Source organism: Lactuca serriola, chromosome 4, assembly GCF_051521515.1.
Source record: "Lactuca serriola cultivar US96UC23 chromosome 4, Lser_US96UC23_V15, whole genome shotgun sequence".
Classification (NCBI taxonomy): domain Eukaryota; kingdom Viridiplantae; phylum Streptophyta; class Magnoliopsida; order Asterales; family Asteraceae; genus Lactuca; species Lactuca serriola.
The window spans coordinates 22,030,170-22,053,926 of record NC_136411.1 but is presented as its reverse complement, the minus strand read 5'-3'; the positions used below and the strand labels follow the sequence as shown (position 1 = coordinate 22,053,926).

Genomic DNA, 23,757 nt, shown 5'->3' with positions numbered 1-23,757 from the left:
AATCCCTATAAATAGAGAATGAATCCTTCATAATTTCTTCACACCATAACCTTTCTTTCTCTCTCTAACTTTCTCTAGCCTAATTAAACCCCTACCAAGTCTAGGGAACCTCCCTAGCATGAGAAGGAAGCCCCGGAGCGCCTGACGGCTCCGAGAAGAAAAGTTTTCGGCTCGGAAACGCTGCTCCAGCGAAGCCCGGTTTTTTTTTAATAAAAACTCGTTGTAAGGAAGCTACGCCTACGCTATTTTTAATATAGCTTCTAATTAATTATAGTAACATTATTAGGACCTTAAAATAATTATTTGGGCTATTATTATGAGTTAAATAAGAGTGTTGTTTAACGCTTATATAATAATAATAATAATAGTTAGACTATTAATTAGTCGCGGTTAACGTTAGAGTAAACCCTAGCGGTATTGATACTAGGTTTTGTCGAAGGAAATTGTTTTAAGAGTAATGAAGCGCTATCTGAGTTCGGAATCACCACCTTACCAAGTGAGTGCATAGTTACTTTCATCTTACACATAGATATGAAGTATTTTATATACATTACGTGCTATGTGTGCATATTATCTGTATACTTGCTATCTATGTTGGATGAAGGATTTTATACATATTTAGAATGATTTAAACTGTATATGTATTTTATATCTACAAAATATGTTCAGTAAAACATGGGTAGATGAAATATGAATTAGATGTTGAGATAAGAGGTGATATAGACTATGAGATATGGGTGAGAGGTGAACAATGAGAGAAGCCTTTACCCAAACGTGACCCCATCATCTAGCAGAGTATGGATGACAACCACGGACTATTCTAGACAGTCCAGTGGAACACTAGCACGCTCGCAACCTGTAGATGTTGTGAACGATGTGTTCACCTGGTGTACTCTAAACCCTGGCGATCATGCAGACTTGGTGCCTAAACCTTGGCGATCTTGCAGACTTGGTGCCAAAACCCTGGCGACTATGCAGACTTAGTGTCTGTTGTATTAACCCTAGCGACTATGCAGACTTAGTGCCTAAACTCTGGCGACTATGCGGACTTAGTGCCTACTGTATAAACCCTGACGACTATGCAGACTTAGTGCCTAAACCCCCGGTGACGATGGACTTCGTGCTGATTCCTTAGGATGATCCTTAAGAATGAATGAACGAGGAATAGTTGATTCTTAAGGTAGATCCTTAGGAGTAAAGAAGATAATGGGGATGAGTAATTGGGTTGATTGTTTAATGTTTAAACATAATAATTATATTATTGTGGGTTGAAAACCCTATGTACTCACCAGGTTTACCAAACTGACCCACTCCAGCTTATTTCTATCACAGGTGTCGATATGAAGTTACATTACACTGAGAGATTAAAAAGAGATGTAGATCACTAGTGTAAATGAATGTAAGTTCTGTTTATGCTTATGTTTATGTATTGACGATGACATCCCAAATGTTTTAAAAATGAATAAAAATACATTTCTTCGGAAATGCTTTGATAACGTATTTATCATGTTTTACCGGGAACAAATTCCGCAACATTTTTATTAAAAGAAGTACTCTGATTTTTATAAAGCATAAACAAAATCGGTCTTTTCTGGTCATGAAAATGGGGATGTCACATAATTGGAATGTACTTTGACATTCCAATGTTTTAAAAAGAGATTAAAAAGAGATGTAGATCACTAGTGTAAATGAATGTAAGTTCCAATTATGTGACATCCCCATTTTCACGACCAGAAAAGACCGATTTTGTTTATGCTTTATAAAAATCAGAGTACTTCTTTTAATATAAATGTTGCGGATTTTGTTCCCGGTAAAACATGATAAATACGTTATCAAAGCATTTCCGAAGAAATGTATTTTTTTTTATTTTTAAAACATTTGGGATGTCATCGTCAATACATAAACATAAGCATAAACAGAACTTACATTCATTTACACTAGTGATCTACATCTCCTTTTAATCTCTCAGTGTAATGTAACTTATAAGTTTATATACGTTGTTATTTATTATGTAGTTGGAAAATCTTCGGGCAATGCTCAACGACCCGACATGTAGGGATGAGCTTTACGTGTTTTTTCAATCGGGGAAAGATCAAGGTGGAAACGACGAAAACGGGGGTGATGGTTCATTGAATAATTTGTTTGTGTTTTGTATGTTAGACTTGCCGTGATAATTTGGTACTAGATTGTTGTAATTAGAAAACTTTGGTTGTTTATTTTGGTATGAAATTAATTATATATAATGTCGTTACACTATTTGCTACCTATTCCGATATTATGTATTTTTTTTTTTGACTTTAATGTCGTTATGTATCGGGTTTTTTTTGCACTAAAATCGTTATTAAAAAAAAATTTTAAAATGAAAAATGTTATTATCGGCGATAGGAGCATTAGCAGTGACAATGATTATTACCGGTGACAACAGAATTAACGGTGACAAGTGTTACTACCGGCAATATTTGAACAATAGCGAAGGGGCGATAGCAACGACTTTTTACCGGCGATGTGTCGCCGCTATTATCTTTACCGACGACTTTGATAGTCTTTACTGGCTACTTTTGTCGCGGCTATTATCCTTTTTTCTTGTAGTGGTGTTTGGGATTTTTATTTAACTCAATAAGCATTTTTTTGATAAAAGAGTTTATTAGCTTATGTGTTTACAATTTTTTTTTTTGAAAAATGTTTTGGATTACTTATGTAGTGACAAAAAGTTATAAATTGATAAATCATTTAAAAAAACGTTTGGATTAACTTATATATGTAAAATAACCAAAGAAGCCATACTTGAAGGAAAATTGCGAACTCGTGTACAATGTTTTAAAAACCGGTTTTTTAGTTGAACCGGTATGGTGACCGGTTCCCGGTTCAACCGGTTCAACTGGTTCGACCGCCGGGTGAACCGGTTTCTATATTTTTCATATTTTTTCTATTTTCCTACACATACATACATATATAAATTATGAATTTGATTTTACAAGTTCAAACATTAAAAATACATATAAAAATAAGTTATAGATAAATCCAAATACATTAAAATAACACATAATCATAAGTTTTTGTGTTTTACATTAATACTTATATATACGTCAAAATGAAAATAAAGTATATTACCGAAACAACATATAGTTTTATATGAATACAAACACATCAAAAAATTTTATAAAATTTACCATATATTTTTATTTAAAGAAAACTTAATAGATTTGAAAAAAATAACCAAAGTTTGTTATGTAAATGATTATTTTTTCATGTGGTTTTATTAGGTTTAACCGGTTCAACCGGTTTAACCGGGTTTTTCTAAAAACCGGCCGGTTCAATCCGGTTTAGAAATCAATGTAAAACCGGTGATAGTTGAACCGCTCCCTCTCCCGGTTCCCGGTCCAACCGGTTCGACCGGCCGGTTCAAATCGGTTTTTAAAACATTGCTCGTGTAGGAGGAGAAAGGAGGTCGAAAGATTTTTATAAAAGGTATAGGTAAATTTAATGGGGGATATTGGATATTATAGTCTTTTTATCTTAATAAATTATAAATTGTTTTCAGAAAATGAGAAGAGTATAACTTCTTAAAAACTTTTACATTTATTAAATAATTTTTTAAGCTTATTGATTTTTTGAAAACTTAATAAATTGTTAAATTATTTTCAAACTCAATTCCAAAGCCCCCTTTCTATAATCGTATGTCACCCTACCTGATAACCCTTTGAATATTTTTAATTGGTTGCCATCAGTCAATTTAATAGAAATAGTCGTTTTTTAGATTTTTAGGACTTACAATCACTAGTATTGAAAACGGTGATGTATCGTACAATGTAACAGTTTAATATACATATTTTAGTTCAAGTCTGATGATTGATAAATGTTTAGTTAAGAAATATAATTTAAAAGGTATGTAGTAATCGTTCGAAAAAAGTTATATCAAGAATTAAACTATAAAGTTTTACGTGAACACATGCTTCTTTGGCGTCTTGTATGTATTTATATGGTTAAAATGATAGACAATGTTTTAAAAACCGGTTTGAACCGGCCGGTCGAACCGGTTGGACCGGGAACCGGGAGAGGGAGCGGTTCAACTATCACCGATTTTACATTGATTTCTAAACCGGATTGAACCGGCCGGTTTTTAGAAAAACCCGGTTAAACCGGTTGAACCGGTTAAACCTAATAAAACCACATGAAAAAATAACCATTTACATAACAAACTTTGGTTATTTTTTTCAAATCTATTAAATTTTCTTTAAATAAAAATATATGGTAAATTTTATAAAAAATTTTGATGTGTTTGTATTCATATAAAACTATATGTTGTTTCGTTAATATACTTTATTTTCTTTTTAACGTATATATATGTATTAATGTAAAACACAAAAACTTATGATTATGTGTTATTTTAATGTATTTGGATTTATCTATAACTTATTTTTATATGTATTTTTAATGTTTGAACTTGTAAAATCAAATTCATAATTTATATATGTATGTATGTGTAGGAAAATAGAAAAAATATGGAAAAATATAGAAACCGGTTCACCCGGCGGTCGAACCAGTTAAACCGGTTGAACCGGGAACCGGTCACCATACCGGTTCAACTAAAAAACCGGTTTTTAAAACATTGATGATAGATATATACTTGACAAAACTTCAAAAATGGTCCCTGTGGTTTTCGAAAATATCAAGTTTAGTCTCTAAGTTCAAAAAACCTCACAGATGGTCCCTGTGGTTTCAAAACTTTTAACAAATGGTCCTTTTCGCTAACGTCGTTAGCTTTTGGCCGTTAAGTGAAGGGCATTTCTGTCTTTTCACTACCACAGGGACCATTTATGAAGTTTTGTCTTATTTTTTTTTTTTAAAAAAAAAGAAAATTAATAATTATTTAATATTCTCTCTCTCTCTCTCTCTCTCTCTCTCTCTCTCTCTCTCTATATATATATATATATATATATATATATATATATATATATATATATATATATATATATATATAACACATCACAATTCTTTAAGAACAATGTCTTGATCGACGCTATGGAGGGAATCAATCAGATGCACTCTCAGTGACGCCGAACCTTTTGCCGAGAAGGCCCTCAACCCGCCACCAGATCTCGATTGGTCTGATCCGAATCCATGCCAATGGACCCGTGTCGTTTGCTTAGATGAGAAGCGGGTAACCCGTATTCAAATCGGGCATCAAAATCTTCAAGGAACACTTCCTGCAAGCCTCTCGAATCTCTCCCAACTTGAGCATTTGGACCTCCAATGGAACAATATATCGGGTCCTTTACCTAGCTTAAACGGGTTAAGCTCATTACAAGTGTTAATGCTTAGCAACAACTTGCTTACTTCGATTCCTGTTGATTTCTTCACTGGTATGTCTTCTCTACAATCTGTTGAAATCGATAACAACCCGTTTTCGAGTTGGGTCATACCCGAAAGCCTCAAAAGTGCTTCAGCTCTTCAGAACTTTTATGTGTTTCTGCTAACAGCGTGAGTCTCCTTCTTCTTACTGATCTTATCATCGTAACGTGATTATTATAATGATCACGATTCTTCAGTGATTAAGACCCAAAAAATGTGTGAAAAGAATGTGAATCGTGTAAGGAATAATTGAAAGACCTAACCACATGTTTGGAACCGATGCAACCCATTGGAGTTCATAAGAAATCCATCAAAGGAATTGATAAATTTAGGAGAAATAAGGCGAAAAAATTAGGGAACAATTGAGAGAAGAAGCCCTAAAAACAAAAATGGGAGTTCTCCATGACTCTCCATTCGTTATAAAAATGAAAATGATTGAGATGGAACTCAATGGTGGAGTACGGTGGTTCAGTGGCAGACAATGGAGGAAACAATTGAGTTTTCTGGTGGGGCTTCGTGACTGGAAAGATGAAGGGAAAGACGTAGTTTCTCCGACTGTGGTGGTGATTGTTTATGGTGTATCCCGATGATAGGAGGTGGGTTCTGCTATGGCAATCATACGAGAGAGAGAGAGAGAGAGAGAGAGAGAGAGAGAGATATAATATTAAATAATTATTAATTTTCTTCTTTATAAAAAAAATAAGACAAAACTTCATAAATGGTCCCTGTGGTAGTGAAAAGACAGAAATGCCCTTCACTTAACGGCCAAAAGCTAACGGCGTTAGCGAAAATGACCATTTGTTAAAAGTTTTGAAACCATAGGGACCATCTGTGAGGTTGTTTGAACTTAGGGACTAAACTTGATATTTTCGAAAACCACAGGGACCATTTTTAAAGTTTTGTCTATATACTTTTACTATTAAAATTAAAATGGTGCCCCAGGCGCACACTCAAAATTTTTATTTTATTTTTATTTTTTTTGCATTTCGAAATAAAATAATATTTAAGTGTAAGTCATTGTAAAAGCATATGCATTTCATTTGGCACTGCACATAATATTATATCCTTAAACACTATAAGATCCATTCAATCCATGGCCTTGCATTTTGACATGTTTTTTCTTTTGTAAATAACTAATTTTTAGAGTTACACTTTGGCCCTTTATATTTAGAAGTTAAATTTTTATAGTAAAATTTACATATTTCTCTCTCTCTCTCTCTCTCTCTCTCTCTCACACACACACACACACACACACACACACACACACATATATATATATATATATAAGGATGAGCATATGGACCGGAGAACCGGCCGGAACCGGAACCCGATGGAATCGGTCGGGTCGGGACCGGGACGTTATTTTTGTGGATTTTTGGAACCGGGAACCGGTAGGAACCGGAACCGGTAGAACTGGCAAAAACCGGTAGAACCGGCAAAAACCGGAACCGTGTGATGCTATTTTTCGAGGACCGGTTCCAATATTTGAAAACACGACAAGAACCGGTAGGAACCGGGAACCGGTAGAACCGCCGGGCCGGTTCGGTTCTTGATTTTGGCCGAAGCCGTGTAACGACCAAAAATTTCAACCAATTTAAAATTTTCAAAAAAACAACCCAATACCCTTAAAGTTATTACAAAAAGGTTTTCAATACATTTCATTTTAAGTATTCCCAGAATCTCATCTCAATATAAACACGAGGAGCGGTACGATCACGCCTTCGCCTTGCCACGGTCTCCTGAAGAACCTGAAAAACATTAAACCACAACTGTAAGCCCGAAAGCTTAGTGAGATACCCCCAAAATACCAACAACATATACCATACACGCATAACATGCCATAACATATCCGATCACAGAACAACCATGCACTTCGGGTCTACTGTGGGACTGGTCCGCCGCACCGGCCAACAGTCCACCTGGTCCACCCTCCGAATCTAGCCATATACCTCGAGTCTACAGTGTGATTGGTCCGCCCGCACAGGGCCTTCAATCCACCTGGTCCACTCTCCGAATCTAACCACATACATCGAGTCTGCAGTGTGATTGGTCCGCCCGCACCGGGCCTTCAATCCACCTGGTCCACTCTCTGAGTCTACAGTATGATTGGTCCGCCCGCACCGGGCCTTCAGTTGGCCTGGTCCACTCTCCGAGCCTCGGCACGTCTGGTCCGCCCTCTTGGGGCCTACAGCCTATTCGGATCGCTCGCTGGGCCTTCGGGACAACCGGTCCGCCCTGGGTATCTTGGCCTACAGCACAAAGCAGGACCCGCCTCAACCCAACTCCAGTCCAAACAACCAGGTGCACATAAATAGACAATCATATAGCAATTCACAGTCAACAAGTTGATCAAAACACATCACATATCATATCATCATCCTAACCAGGATACCGACCTGACCGGTCACTAGCATAACATCACCCTATCTCTCAGGATACCTGTAACATCCGGATATCCAAGTATGGGAATTTGAGTATTTTATATTGGGGAATGAGGAGACTCGGCGAGTTGACGCCACAACTCGTCGAGTAGGATCGCGTTTTGGGGACCAGTTTAATGAAGGGACTCGACAAGTCGGGTATTTGGACTCGCCGAGTCGGCGCTGTCAAGGAAAACCCTAAGTGTCCGGGTTTGGGACCTATTTAAAGGCCCTTATGGCCTTTAGTGGCGGCCACCTACACCTTTGAGAGACTCCTATCGAACCAGAGAGCTGAGAGAGTGAAGAAGAGCCATTTTGGAGCATTCTTGAGGTGGTTGTGCAATGGAGTAGTCATTCCGGCAAAGGGAGGTCAAGGGGGGTGTCGATTCAGAGCTTCTGAGCTTGCATCTTCACTATTGAGGTATCAAATCGTTCTCTATTTTCTGTTTTGGGTAAGATTGGTGATTTTAGGGCTTTCTAGCTTCTTTTATGGCTTAATTTGTGGAGTATAGTGTCCCATTGAGTGTGAAGCCATAGATCTGGACCCAAAGAGGTCCAGAGAGTCCCTTCCATCCTGCTTTATGCATTCTATTTGGAGTTTTGAGTTAGGGTTGTTATGTAATGGAGGGTTTCACCCAAATGAGCTTGTAGAACCTTGCATGAGTGCCCAAGGTTCGACCTTTTCGTGGTTATTGGCTTTGAGGGAGTTAAATCTATGGTTTGGTGAAGCAGCTCTGACCTCAGAAGGTCAGATGAGGGTTGTCATGGGAGCAACTCGCCGAGTCCATAGGCAAACTCGACGAGTCGAGTCGGGGTTGCCCCGCGTTTCGTTGCCGAGTAACTCGACGAGTGGAGAGGGAACTCGTCGTGTCTAAGAGGTTTAAAAAGGATTTAGAGAACCCGCATTGACTCGCCGAGTCACTCTTGTGTACTCGCCGAGTCTGGTCAGTGTTGACCGTTGACTTGAGTTGTCTTATGTTGACTTTGGGAGTTTTGATCAACAGAGGTAATAGAGGTCAGGGAGGGGTAAAATGGTCTTTTACCCATTACCTTACGAGAGAGGGAAAGAGTAATCGCCGGTTAATTAGAGTTGGGACTTCGAGTACTAATTAGAGATATTTGCCTTATGTGTTAGGCGGTGGCAAGTCCGAGGTTCGCATGTGCAGATAATTGCTTTCTGATTTCCAGGTGAGTCTTCTCACTATACTTTACCTTGAGTAGGTAACCAGAGTTATGTGACAGAGTATTTGTATGCTGTGTATGTTAAGTGTTGTACTGCATTATTTCTATGTGATTTATGTTGTGCATGTTTACAGAGTTAGAACCGGAAGGTTCCCAGAGTTAGAACCGGAAGGTTCACAGAGTATGGTCCACGGACCCACAGAGTTATAGCCTCGAGTGGCTAATATGTGTTATGTATGGTATTTTGGGGAACTCACTAAGCTTCGTGCTTACAGTGTTTTGTGTTATGTGTTTCAAGTTTCTCTCAGGATCACGGGACGGCACCGGCTCGATTGTACACACCAGAGAAAGAGTCATGTTTTGAGGATCCTGGTTTATTATGCAAGTGAAAATGGAATTATGTTTTGTAATTCAATTATGAATGAGATTTTAAGCAAAGTGTTTTTAAGAATTAAATGATTATTTTTAAATGAAAATTTGTTTTGAAATTTTCGGTGTTACATGTTGGTATCAGAGCCTTAGTTTGAGGGATTTGGATGCGCCTTCGGGTAAATCTGGACTCAAACTGAGGAAGTAAGAAATGTTTTCAAAGAAATAATTTTCTAAAGCGAATAAGAGTTCAAAGAGAAAGCGAGAAAGAGCAGTGTGTACAATCAGCCAGAGCCCGAACGGTGATTTCCCAAAATACCCTTACTTTTGTGTTATGAGATATTTATGATGCACTTTATGAGATATTATTGCATGCTAGAGACAAGCTAGGTATTCCATATCTTAGGACTAGAGTGGCCTGATTTGTGATGCCTTAGCCTAGGAATTGCTGTTATATGCGATGTGCTTTTGAGTATGTGATGAGTGAGAATATTTAGTTGGAATCCTTTAGGGGATTTGAGTAGAGGAGTAATCTAGGGGAGATACCTAGATAAGTACCATGGTACTTAGAGAAAGAATAGTTAGAACCCGCGAGGGGAAGAGTTGCAGAGTTCGGTGGTACTTTCGAGGATGAGCAGAGCAAGCGGAGTTATCACCCAGAGTGAGTCATATATATTCTTCGATGCTTGAATGCTGCTTGCTTCGTGCTTTGTGGATCTCTCGATGATGGGAGTCAGCTACCAAGCGAATATGACGATATTTCGGAGGTAGATAGCTGGCATCATTAGGAGCTCTTCAGCAGCTGATGGCAGAGAAGTGTGTGAATCTAGGAAGAGCCTAGGGAGTAACCTTAGCCAGATGAGCGCGCTGGCAGAGTAGAGAATTTTGTTGGGGATTGAGCGCGCGACAGAATTGGTGAATGAGAAGGTCGAGCAGCTACTTAGGAGCTCCGGGATAGTCCGTGTGGAAAGTATGGGTAGATGTGGCAGGTAGTATGGGCCCGTACTACTGAAAGCAGAGGACCCATACTTGATACAGGGAGTATTCTGAAGGTTCTAATGAGCGTATTGAGGAGTGATGTTATGGTTCGAGTACCATACATCGGATCAGATTGAGGAGTGATGTTATGGTTCGAGTACCATACATCGAAGCGTGTTGAGGAGTGATGTATGGTTCAAGTACCATACATTGGAGCCGATTGAGGAGTGATGTTATGGTTCGAGTACCATACATCGGAGCGGATTGAGGAGTGATGTTATGGTTCGAGTACCATACATCGAAGCAGATTGAGGAGTGATGTTATGGTTCGAGTACCATACATCGGAGCGAATTGAGGAGTGATGTTATGGTTCGAGTACCATACATCGAAGCGGATTGAGAAGTGATGTTATGGTTCGAGTACCATACATCGGAGCGGATCGAGGAATGATGTTATGGTTCGAGTACCATACATCGGAGCAGATGGAGGAGTGATGTCATGGGATGAGTACCATGGTTCGTAGTGAATGATGCTTGTGGTTCTCCAGTTATCCGGTCACGATTGATGAGGTAGAGATTGGACACTATGGGTTTTAGGATTGTGGGCCATGATTGAGTTCGAAGAGGCGTCCCTTGAGAGGGAGGTCGAGATCCTTTCAGAGTATTTTGGTAAGGAGTCAGAGGGAGGGGAGAATTTCTGTCTGAGTTGAGCAATCAGTCGATAGAGGAGATGTCACCTTCTATGACCTGGGTGGTGCTATTTATGTTCGTGTGCAAAACATGAGAGGCATGATGTTTAAGTTTTGGGTTTGGGGGTAAACCCTGCAGGTTGTCATTGATGATGATTTTCCATCAGAGTATCAGGTAGCATGTGTGCCGCAAGGCAGTGATTTATCATGAGCAGATAGTTAGTTGGGACTGAGATAGTCGAGGACCACGTTACACCTATTTGAGTATAGTAGGGCGTATTGTACAGGTATCAGTGGGGAGTCCAGTCGAGTTAATCAGTGCAGTGGTTTTTCTATCTATGTTGGGTATTGAATATGGGAGTGGGTCCCTGTTCTTGGGATGATCCATGTGTTGGAACGTCGGTTGATGAGTCGAGGTGGGGAAGTATGATGATTTCGTGGTCCAGTCTATGAGTCAGTGATGTTATTGGACAGTTGAGTTGTTTGGTATTGGATTGGTACGAGACTTGGAACGACTAGAGGCAGTCGTGATGAGAATTTCTTGAGGATTTCATATGAGGTTCAGAGTTATGAGATCGATTGATTTCCTTAAAGGGGATTATCGGGCGTTGCGTAGCACTTTCCAGGGGCAAGTGCGTTATTACTGGTGAAAATAGTTCGTGAGGTTGTTGATGTGTCAGATAGTGATGGTTCGAACTCTAAGTGGGGAAGAACCGGGTGGTTTATTGAGAGAACCAGAGATTTGTGCAAGAGCGGTTAGGGGTTGGATACATAAACATGCGGCTTGAATTCATGAGATCAGGGTCATTGGTGATCAAGGAAAGGTGCAGGTCGAGATAATGCATGTTGTATATGTCTGAGAGAAGGATGGGTGTCCCCATGGCGGGTGGTCAATGGTCAGGAATCTGGTGGTGGTCAGAGTCGTTTCAAGTGGAAGACTCGTAATGATGGTATGGGCAGTTGAGAAATATGGGTTGAAATATGGGTGGAAGATTGTCGAGTAGCCAACTCCCGGGCTGGGATGTGTATTCTTGCTTGGATTTTAAGCAGTAGTGGAAAGGGTTTCGGAGGATCATCAGTGTGTTCTGAAGGGTTAGCGCCTTCCTTGTATTCCAATTGAGTGTTTGGATGCACTGAAGTTTCGTATTGAGTGAAATAGGAAATTATTATGGGATTCAGAGGAAATGTATTGTTGTATGTGTATGGTGCTGGGAGTAAGGGAATCAGTGGTAGAGGCAGGACATTGTGATGCTCTGTTAGGGTGTTCCGTGGTTTCCGCGTATAGCGTCCCGATTTCAGATTTATTTAGAGTCTTGGGTTTAAGATGACTAGTGATGTATCATGTATCCACGGTTCCAGTGGGAGCCCTTCGTGTATTGTCATCAAGAGGGATTATTTAAGGAAGTGGATCTCCGCAGAGGTAGGTTCTGTGTTATGGCGGTTGCCGCCAGAGTCTGTAATGCATATCGGGGCAAGTGTGTGTGTAACTATCTATGATAGTCTTCGGTGCATGAGTTAGTGAACATAATGTGGCGTTGTAATGAGAATGAGAGTATAGGGTGAAGCTACGGGGAGCCGTAGTATTCACCAGTCAGAGGGTGTTGTGATACTACGGGGAGCCGTAGTATTCACAAGTCAGAGAGAGAGAGAGTCGTGATGCTATGGGGAGCTGTAGTATTCGCCAGTTAGAGGGTGTTGTGATGCTACGGGGAGCCGTAGTACTCACAAGTCAGAGAGAGAGAGTCGTGATGCTACTGGGAGCCGTAGTATTTGCCAGTCAGAGGGTGTTGTGATGTTATGGGAAGCCATAGTACCCACTATACGGCAAGAGAGTGTGATGATGGAATGTTCTCCGATAAGAGCATGATGCATAGGAGTTTTAGGCTTGAGTAGCCCTAGTGTTGAGTTTTTGGAGCCTAGTGGTTACACCGGGGCGAGACTGGGGTCTCCGTCTCTGTCGGGAGGGTCAGCGAGGCGCGCGGGAGAATATGCGCAGCAGACGCCAGAGGTTAGAGCTGAATCGATCTTCGATTGGATTGTATTTTTTTATGAGGAAAAAGGGAATTTCGTGACTTGCATGTCACTGGGCCGTGATAGTGGTCACGGGGAGGAAGTTAGTGAGATGTTTTGGATCATGTTATGTGTGACCTTTGGGGGTTCAGCTGTGGGGCCAAAAGCTGACCTGGTGCTCGGTATCGAAGATGAATATGAAAAATGAGCTAGAGTTTACCATGGTGATGTCTGCGGACACTTCAGAGCGAGCGAACGATTCAGATGCTCGAGGATATGTTTCGGGCATGTGTATTAGATTTCGGGGGGGGGGGGGGATTTGTGGCCCGTATTTGCCCTTGGCAGAGTTTTCCTACAACAACAACCATCATTAGTGCATCAGTATGCCACCCTTTGAGCTGTTGTAGGGAAGGGAGTATCGGACCCCATTTGCGGGGGAGAGGTAGAGCAACGTGTGATGGGAAGTACAGAGATCGTGCTTCATACGTCAGAGTAGATACAGCAGGTCAGTCAGAGGTTGTTGACCGCTCAAAGTCGCTAGAAGAGTTATGCGGACAGGCACCGGTCCGAGCTAGAATTTTTGGTCGGTGACTTTGTACTCCTGAAGGTCTCTCCTTGGAAAGGAGTGACCCGATTCAGGAAGAGGGGCAAGCTGGGGCCCCGATATATCGGTCCTTTTCGGGTGATCGCAAGGGTAGGCAGGGTAGCCTACCGGTTGGAGCTACCTGCAGAGCTAGGTCAGATCCATGACACTTTCCATGTGTCGCAGTTGCGAAAGTGTATAGCCGAGGAGTCGGCAGTAATGCCATTAGAGGATATTCAGGTGGATGTGGGCCTGAACTACGTTGAGAGACCGGTGGCTATTCGGGATCGAAAGATCAAGGTTCTGAGGAACAAAGAGGTGCCTCTGGTGCAGGTCCAGTGGCAACACCGGAAGGGGTCAGAGCTTACTTGGGAGCCGGAACGCGAGATACGTGAGCAACATCTGGAGTTGTTTCCAGAGTGAGACTTCGAGGGCGAAGTCTGTTTCTAGTGGGGGAGAATCGTAACATCTGGATATCTAGGTATGGGAATTTGAGTATTTTATATTGGGGAATGAGGAGACTCGGCGAGTCGACGCCTCAACTCATCGAGTAGGATCGCGTTTTGGGGACCAATTTAATGAAGGGACTCGACAAATCGGGTATTTGGACTCGCCGAGTCGGCGCTGTCAAGGAAAACCCTAAGTGTCTGGGTTTAGGACCTATTTAAAGGCCCTTATGGCCTTTAGTGACGGCCACCTACACCTTTGAGAGACTCCTATCGAACCAGAGAGCTAAGAGAGTGAAGAAGAGCCATTTTGGAGCATTCTTGAGGTGGTTGTGCAATGGAGTAGTCATTCCGGCAAAGGGAGGTCAAGGGGGTGTCGATTCAGAGCTTCTGAGCTTGCATCTTCACTATTGAGGTATCAAATCGTTCTCTATTTTCTGTTTTGGGTAAGATTGGTGATTTTAGGGCTTTCTAGCTTCTTTTATGGCTTAATTTGTGGAGTATAGTGTCCCATTGAGTGTGAAGCCATAGATCTGGATCCAAAGAGGTCCAGAGAGTCCCTTTCCATCCTGCTTTATGCATTCTATTTGGAGTTTTGAGTTAGGGTTGTTATGTAATGGAGGGTTTCACCCAAATGAGCTTGTAGAACCTTGCATGAGTGCCCAAGGTTCGACCTTTTCGTGGTTATTGGCTTTGAGGGAGTTAAATCTATGGTTTCGTGAAGCAGATCTGACCTCAGAAGGTCAGATGAGGGTTGTCATGGGAGCAACTCGCCGATTCCATAGGCAAACTCGACGAGTTGAGTCGGGGTTGCCCCACGTTTCGTTGCCGAGTAACTCGACGAGTGGAGAGGGAACTCGTCGTGTCTAAGAGGTTTAAAAAGGATTTAGAGAACCCGCATTGACTCGCCGAGTCACTCTTGTGTACTCGCCGAGTCTGGTCAGTGTTGACCGTTGACTTGAGTTGTCTTATGTTGACTTTGGGAGTTTTGGTCAACAGAGGTAATAGAGGTCAGGGAGGGGTAAAATGGTCTTTTACCCATTACCTGACTAGAGAGGGAAAGAGTAATCGCCGGTTAATTAGAGTTGGGACTTCGAGTACTAATTAGAGATATTTGCCTTATGTGTTAGTTGGTGGCAAGTCCGAGGTTCGCATGTGCAGATAATTGATTTCTGATTTCCAGGTGAGTCTTCTCACTATACTTTACCTTGAGTAGGTAACCAGAGTTATGTGACAGAGTATTTGTATGTTGTGTATGTTACGTGTTGTACTGCATTATTTCTATGTGATTTATGTTGTGCATGTTTACAGAGTTAGAACCGGAAGGTTCACAGAGTAGGGTCCACGGACCCACAGAGTTATAGCCTCGAGTGGCTAATATGTGTTATGTATGGTATTTTGGGGAACTCACTAAGCTTCGTGCTTACAGTGTTTTGTGTTATGTGTTTCAGGTTTCTCTCAGGATCACGGGACGACACCGGCTCGATTGTACACACCAGAGAAATAGTCATGTTTTGAGGATCCTGGTTTATTATGCAAGTGAAGATGGAATTATGTTTTGTAATTCGATTATGAATGAGATTTTAAGCAAAGTGTTTTTAAGAATTAAACGATTATTTTTAAATGAAAAATTGTTTTGAAATTTTCGGTGTTACAAGATACCGATCTCAATCAGGTCTCTAACATATACCATCCTAGCTACCAGGATGCAAACATATCAAGGAAACAACATAACAACAACTACCCGGATCTCAATCCGATAAGGACCGGCCTTGGTGCCTTAGTCCCTGTTGATATAGTGAGGATAACTCACCTCGAAACTGCCGGCTGAAAGGATAAGATCCCGCTACTCCAAACTCCGACACGAACTCCTCCAATGAACAACAACAAAGCATTGAACTCATTAAATACCCATAATTACCAAAATACCCCTGGAAGACAATTGGTCAACCCTTGGACAAAGTCAAAGTCAACCCCTGACTGACTCTACTCGCCGAGTCAACCCGATGACTCGCCGAGTCCCTAAGCTCAGAACTTCCCTCAATCCGCGACCTAACTCGCCGAGTCACCCCGAGACTCACCGAGTCCAACAACTCTGAGTCCACTCGCACACAGCTCACCGAGTCATCCCTTGACTCACCGATTCTCGACTCAACCAGAAAACATTGGGACTCTTCGACAAGACTTGCCGAGTCCAAGAACAGACTCGTCGAGTCTAAGGCTATCTTCAACCTACTCGCCGAGTTGTTCTTGCAACTCATCGAGTTCCAGGCCATCTTCATCCAACTCGCCGAGTTGTTCTTCCAACTCGTCGAGTCCCAGCCTATCTTCAAGCAACTCGTCGAGTCTACCATGTGACTCGCCGAGTACAACCGGTCTGAATCTATACAGAAGCATTCCAGGCCATGCAATTGATCCAAAACATAGATCTAGCCTCTTACAACCCATCCATCACGTAAAGTCGCAAACTTTACGTGAATCCAAAGAGATCTAGGCCTTATACACTTTAGGGCTAGGGTTTGGGACATGACAGCTTCACTACACACTCAAACACAGGGACTTTCAGGCATTCCAACCCTTCTCCATTCCAGATATGAGGTAGCAACCTCAAATCTAACCTTTAAACTCCAAAACACTAAAAGATATGATCTCTAACACCCCCAAAATGAAGAATCTAGACAATAGCAGCTCAAACAATGAAATGATACCTCAAAAAGAAGCTCCCAGGAAAGATCAACCCGAATCCTTGCAAAGCCCTTTGATCCAAGCCTCTTCTTTTTCAAGATCTCTTCAACAACCACCTCTCCAAGCTCCAATTCACTCAACAATGGGGTTTCTCCACGAAATTAGGGTTTCTGGGACTCAAGGGGTGATAAGGAGGCTGGGGAGGAAACATAATGTTCTTTATATAGGGCTCAACTTCCGGATTTAGGGTTTTCTCCATTCAGCGCCTACTCGCCGAGTCCATCTTACTGACTCGCCGAGTCGGCCACTTAACACGCGACCAAGTCGCGACTCTACTCGCCGAGTCCACCCATGGACTCGCCGAGTTCCCCTTCCAATTTTACTCTTTTAGCCCTTCAACTATACTCTTGCTATTCCGGGATGTTACAAGCCGGTTCCCGGTTCCGGTCCGATTCGGCCGGTTCCGACTGGTTCGGTCTTTTTTCTCATCCCTATATATATATATATATATATATATATATATATATATATATATATATATATATATATATATATATAATATCAAATAAGAAGGAAAAAATTTCGGTACGAAGGTAAAAAGTTTTTTTCTATATATTTTTTTAGCGAACAAATAAAATGAATCATTAGATGATTCATTTGTAAGATGATTCACAAGAAAAAAAATTCTAAAAAAATCCTTATGATTCATTTTTAAGTAAATTAAGAAAAACTTCACTTTTATGACAATTTTACTGAATAACAACAAGAGTATTATATAGATGAATCATCGACATGTTTTTTTGAGAACTTTTTTTTGTGAATCATGTTATTTTTTATTCATCTAGTGACTCATTTATTTTTTTCGTCAAAAAACTATGTAGAAAAAAAAATTTCTTACCTTTCTACCAAAAAAATTTCTTTCCAGATATATATATATAGAATTAAGTTCAAATGAGAAAACTAAATAAAGTGAGAACATGAGAACACCATTTGTATGCTATTATTTTTCATTGAATTTAATATGTATAGTATTATAGTAATTATAATATGAATATATTCAATTTTATATTGCTATTCTACTATAGTGTGTGTGTATATATATATATATATATATATATATATATATATATATATATATATATATATATATATATAGAGAGAGAGAGAGAGAGAGAGAGAGAGAGAGTTAGAATCATGTATGACTAATAAATATTTTGTGAATGTATGACCAATTGTGGTCCAATCAATATAGATGAATAATTTTGGCATTTTGCATATGACATTTATTTTCCATAATTAAATATGATATCTATTTGGAATAAATAAGATTAACGTTTGAATATCTCAAGCGTTTCATTTTTTCAACATATACATGATCAATTATACTAATAACCACAAAGTTACTCTAAAAACTTTTCATTAATCGCAGGAAGCAAACCCCTTATATAATCTTGTTGTGAGAGTTCACATGGACTAAATAATTGGAATAAGGATTTTGCAAGCACCATCGGTTTTGACATCCCTTATTTGAAAAATATTAGGTGCAACATGATTTCTTATTTTGTTTGTAAATGTTTGAAGATTTTTTTTTTTAATTATATATGAAATATCAATAAGCTACGTAATTGTAGTTTTGATTTTGAAACTACTAATATTCTCAAAGAATATCGTTCATATTAGGTTGTATGTATATTTTCAATTGATTGTCTAGGTATCCAAAGATATTCTTAAAGATTTTATAAACCTAATTTTTTAAACCATTCTAACAGAATAAAACACATAATTATTATAACATAATCATTGAAATTCAAAAAAGTTCAGCTTATAGTTTTTTTACTTATAATTTCTACACACATACATAACAATCAACTAATTCCTTGAGAATCAGAAACATATTATGATTATACATTCACATAAGTTTTCACATACATACATTTCTTTAAGAATCACTTTATTCTTTAAGAATCATTTTACTTCTATTAGGAATAAAAAAAAAATAACACATGTTTCTACAAAAATTACTTGGTTCTTCTAGAATCACTTTGATAATCACTTGATTCTTCTTCTCAACTTAATGGTGCACCAGATTTATTAAATTGTAAGTTTTGATTTAAAATTCTTCTAAATCACTAAACTTTATGTCGGCAATGCATTCCTACATCTCATAAATATTCTTTGTGATTTCAAAGGAATTAGTTACCAAGAATGGGATGTAGAGTTCTTTGATTCATCGTCATTTCATGATTTTTTGTTTTGTAATAAAATCTCCAAATGATAACTTGATCACCATGAAATCCAAATAAATTGGAATGAGAGTGAATGTATTGAGAAGATGGTTTGAATCATACCTGGGTATTAATCGGCATTGTCTATTTTAAAATTTTATACATTATTTATGGTATAATTTTTTTTGCTATGTTTGATATTTCTTTTGTTATATTAACTAGTTTATAAAGAATTTTATATGTAAAAATTTTCAATATGAAGAATTTTATGCCATATTCTTTAAAAATTTTGTAGCACCAATAAAGGAAAATTAAAATGTAGTCGGATGAAAAAATTCACATTAATTAAAATCTATTCCTTAAAATATGCATTTTCCATATTTTGTTATTAAATTAATTTGACAATTATATCTTATTAGTTGTTTCAAATTAATTACCATTAAGCCAGGATCATCTTAACCACTCATTCTTTTAATCTAATGCACACAAATTGGTCATACATTCACACTATATTTGTGATTCACATTTAATTCTAACCCTATATATATATATATATATATATATATATATATATATATATATATATATATATATATATATATATATACACATACTAATTTAGTAAATTTTAATGTGAATGTTAAATATGTGATTGTTCATATATTCGTTGATGAATAATGTCATAAAGTTGTACATACAAAATTTTAATGTGAATATTAATGTGTGATTGTTCATATATTTGTTGATGAATAATGTCATAACGTTGTATATACAAAATTCATAGCTGAATAGTAATATAAAGTAGTGTTCTCACGTTCTCACTTTATTTAGTATTCTCATTTGAACTTAGCGCTATATATATATATATATATATATATATATATATATATATATATATATATATATATATATATATATATAGGGTTGAGATCGGTTGAGAACTCAAAAGTAATTTGTTAAGGACATGATCGTCATCTTACCAATCTCGTTTAATGTTAAATTTTTTTGTGTTATTTAATATATTAATATAAATGTTTAAAATTTAATAAAAATAACTCAAAATTTCGGATTTATTTTTTAAAAAAAAACTATTTTCGATTTTTTTTTTAAATTGAGATTTTTTAATTTTTTTCAAAAAACATGAATTTTTTAAAAAAAATGAAAAAAATATTTTTTAAAATAACTGCACCTTTTTTTCAAAAAAAATTGAATTTTTTTTAAATAAAATATAAAAAAAATACAAAGATTCACAGTGTTATCATTTTTTCATATCAATATTTTCATATTTTCTTCAATTTATCACTTTTCACCTCTTCAATATTTTCCAAAAAATCTTCAAAATCTACAGGAAAATAAAAAAAATTGATTAATGCAAGAACACGCACATATATATATATATATATATATATATATATCATGTAAGATTCACATGTGATTATGTAATGTGATATTCACATGTGATTGTATCTTTTAAGATTTAAATGTGAAATTCACAAGAAAATTTTTAAAAATAATTAATGAAGAACACTTACACAAAATGCATGTGTGCATATAAACGTAATTCATATATAATTTACTTGTGATGTACATGTGAATCACATGTAATTGATATGTGATTTACATGTGAATTACATGTGATTAATATGTGAATTACATGTGAATCACATATAATACATATGTGATTTACATGTGAATCACATGTAATTCATATGTGATTTACATGCGAATCACATGTAATTCATATGTAAATTACATGTGAATAAAATCTAATTCATATATGAATTACATGTGATTCATATGTGAATAACATGTGATTTATATGTGAATAACATGTAAATCACATCTAATTCATATATGATTTACATGTGATTCATATGTGAATAACATGTGATTTACATGTGAATAACATGTGATTTACATGTGAATCACATGTAATTCATATGCGAATAACATGTGATTTACATGTGAATCACATGTAATTCATATGTGAATTACATGTGTATCACATGTGATTCATATGTGATTTACATGTGAATCGCTTGTAATTTACTTAATAAGGTTCGAAAAAAAAATCAAAAAGAGAAGAAAAAAAGTTACACAAGGGATTTTCTAGAAGGTTGTCATTGTTGGTTCCAACATCAATCATGATAGGAAGAACCTATTACAATGAAAAAAAAAGGAAAAAGATATATGTTTGCAAGTGAGAAATTTTAGAAATATGTGTATATTAAGATGGATAATGTGCAAACATTACTCTCTGAGGATTTATTCCAGCTGCAGCAAAAGTCAACGAAGAGGTTTAATACGAAGTAACTCGCCTAACATCCTCCATTTGCAATTTATCGAATAGTTCATTGAGCCTTCAAGAATAAAAATAGTGATTGAACGATTAAATTCACAAATATTTCCAAATCAAAAGTAGCAATTGATTTGGGGGTTTGGTTATAGGTTTTTACCATCTTTTGCAATTCAATTTTCTAGTTCTGCCATCGATTGCTGATTGGATTTTTGAAACAAAAAACAAAATCAATATGAAAAGGGTCAAAAATAAAAAACAAAAAACTTTTTATAAATCTAAGTAGATTTATATACAAAAGCAAACATGAAATGGCAGGGGTTGACTACGACATCACCAATTAACATATACGTTCCAAGTATTGCAATGAAAAACAATACATTAATCTACATATAAAGAGATTGAATAGCATGCAAATATTCTTCACGTAGAAGAGCATGTAAACATGTTGCAATTTTCAATAATTAAATGGTTTTAAAAATATCTAGATTCTTTTTGTTTTTTAGGTTTCAACCTACCAAACAATACCTACATCTCAATTTATATAATTATATAATTAATTCATTTCTATAAAACAAAAAACCTTTTCAAATTTTATATTTTTAAAATAGAAAATTCTATCAAAGAATAAAAACAATTACTTGGTATCGAAATCGTTAACACTGAATATTGATTCCATGTAAAGCAAAGAACCAGTATTGGACCTGTTACACATAGTTGGTGTGTTTTTGGGACCGGTTCCGGTTTGAAACGAGTACAGGATTCATATTTTATACAATTACTTGAAACCACTTATCATACTATATATGATCTATCTTATAAAATCCTATATTTCACATTGTTTTGGGTGTTTGGCAGTGTCATCTAATGGTTTTTTAGTCATGTCTGAAATAGTATTTCATCTCAGTATATATAAGAAAGCAAGCAAGCACCTATGTTTGAGTATTTCATCTCAGTATATATAAGAAAGCAAGCAGCCATGTCTGAAATAGTATTTCTTTTGGTTGTTTGTGTCCAAAAACATATAAAAATCAAACAAAGCACTGAATCTTATGCAACACATAAAATAAGTTTAAAGCTAACATTAGTAGATACATTATCGTTGAATATACCTTAATTTCACAACCAAAGCCCATATAGCAAGTTCTTACAAATTCCGCCACTCAAATTCTTAATGTCCTTGTAACAACGCAAAACCATCATCTCCATAAACAAGACATGCTAACATGAGCACTGAAATTGATAAGAGAAAATGCATCTACAAAATAGATTGTAAATAATTGTAAATGTAATATAAGAGTTTTTGCATTTACATATTAGGCCTGGTCTTTTTAGTTTCATATACAATTGACGAATGAAGAAACTTACATAAGCAATATCAACAATTTCAATTCAACAAAACAAAATATTAATATTCCTCAAAACTGAAACAACTAATTAAAATCATAGAGAAATGAAACTTACATAGTCGTAGGAATCAGAGGAAACGAGTAACTAAGTTTTGTTGGAGTCTTTCGGAATCAATCTTCGTTCTCTTCTGATTAACCGGACAAATCAACTACGATGAACTTTGGTTTCAAATCTATTGTCGGCAGGGCAGGTAGTGAGCGATCTTCCATTAAAAAAAAAACAAAATCGGTTGTTAAAAACAATCTCATATTTAGGTTGGTGATTAATTCCAGATCTGGACGACGTTGTGATGTTGATTTTAGGAGAAATTGCAACACTTGATGACCGAAACATCGGCGAAGGCAGCGAAGGAGGTGGAGAGGATGAAATATCAAAGATCATTCGACGCCGGCAAAGCAGATTGTTGAAGCAGGCACCAGAGAAGAAGGTCGTTGGGAGGAGGACAAAAGATCGTGGGTTTGTGAAAGATAGATGTCTTGCAAATTTCCTGTATCAGATGATAGATTACCAAAAACTTTAATTATATTATTCTTTCCTATAGTACCCCTCTCTCATTTAATTAAGATACCCCCAACTCTTTAGTGGTTCTACTTATTTACAAAACACCACCTTGTATCTTAGCCCTTCATTTTTTTGATCAAACGTTACACTTTCAGTTATCGGGTTCTCGGGAAACTCTGAGTTCTCAAATGATCCTTCCTTTCTCTCTCTCTCTCTCTCTCTCTCTATATATATATATATATATATATATATATATATATATATATATATATAGAGAGAGAGAGAGAGAGAGATAGAGAGAGATAGGAGGGTTCAATTGAGAAAAAAAAAGTTGAGAATGGGGGAATCATTCTCAGCCACTCATTTATTTTTGCCGCAAAAGCCTCCGTCGTACCAGCATAAATGGGAAAGGAATAGACATGTGTTTTCCAACAAAACATGTTTCCTTAAAGTATGCTAATCATTACCGTAATATATACAAAAACATAATTTTTTCGTTTTTTTTTTAATTTTTAAGAAGCTATTTTTATCAAAAAATGATTTTAAATATACCAAAATTCATGATTTTTTATTCTCTACAAATAGACATCCATATTGATATAGTTTTAAGA

At 37.2% G+C, this 23,757-nt stretch overlaps 1 long non-coding RNA gene across 1 annotated transcript; it reads right to left on the bottom strand.

Annotated features, from left to right (window-relative positions):
• Positions 1-20,171: 20,171 nt before the first annotated feature.
• On the bottom strand, positions 20,172-21,468 carry LOC145099991 (uncharacterized). Its single transcript, XR_013704748.1, has 4 exons — positions 21,396-21,468; positions 21,194-21,299; positions 21,037-21,097; positions 20,172-20,281 (listed from the first exon to the last, which is right to left on the bottom strand). It is a non-coding gene; the product is annotated as an uncharacterized LOC145099991 (long non-coding RNA).
• Between the last annotated feature and the right edge of the window lie 2,289 nt (positions 21,469-23,757).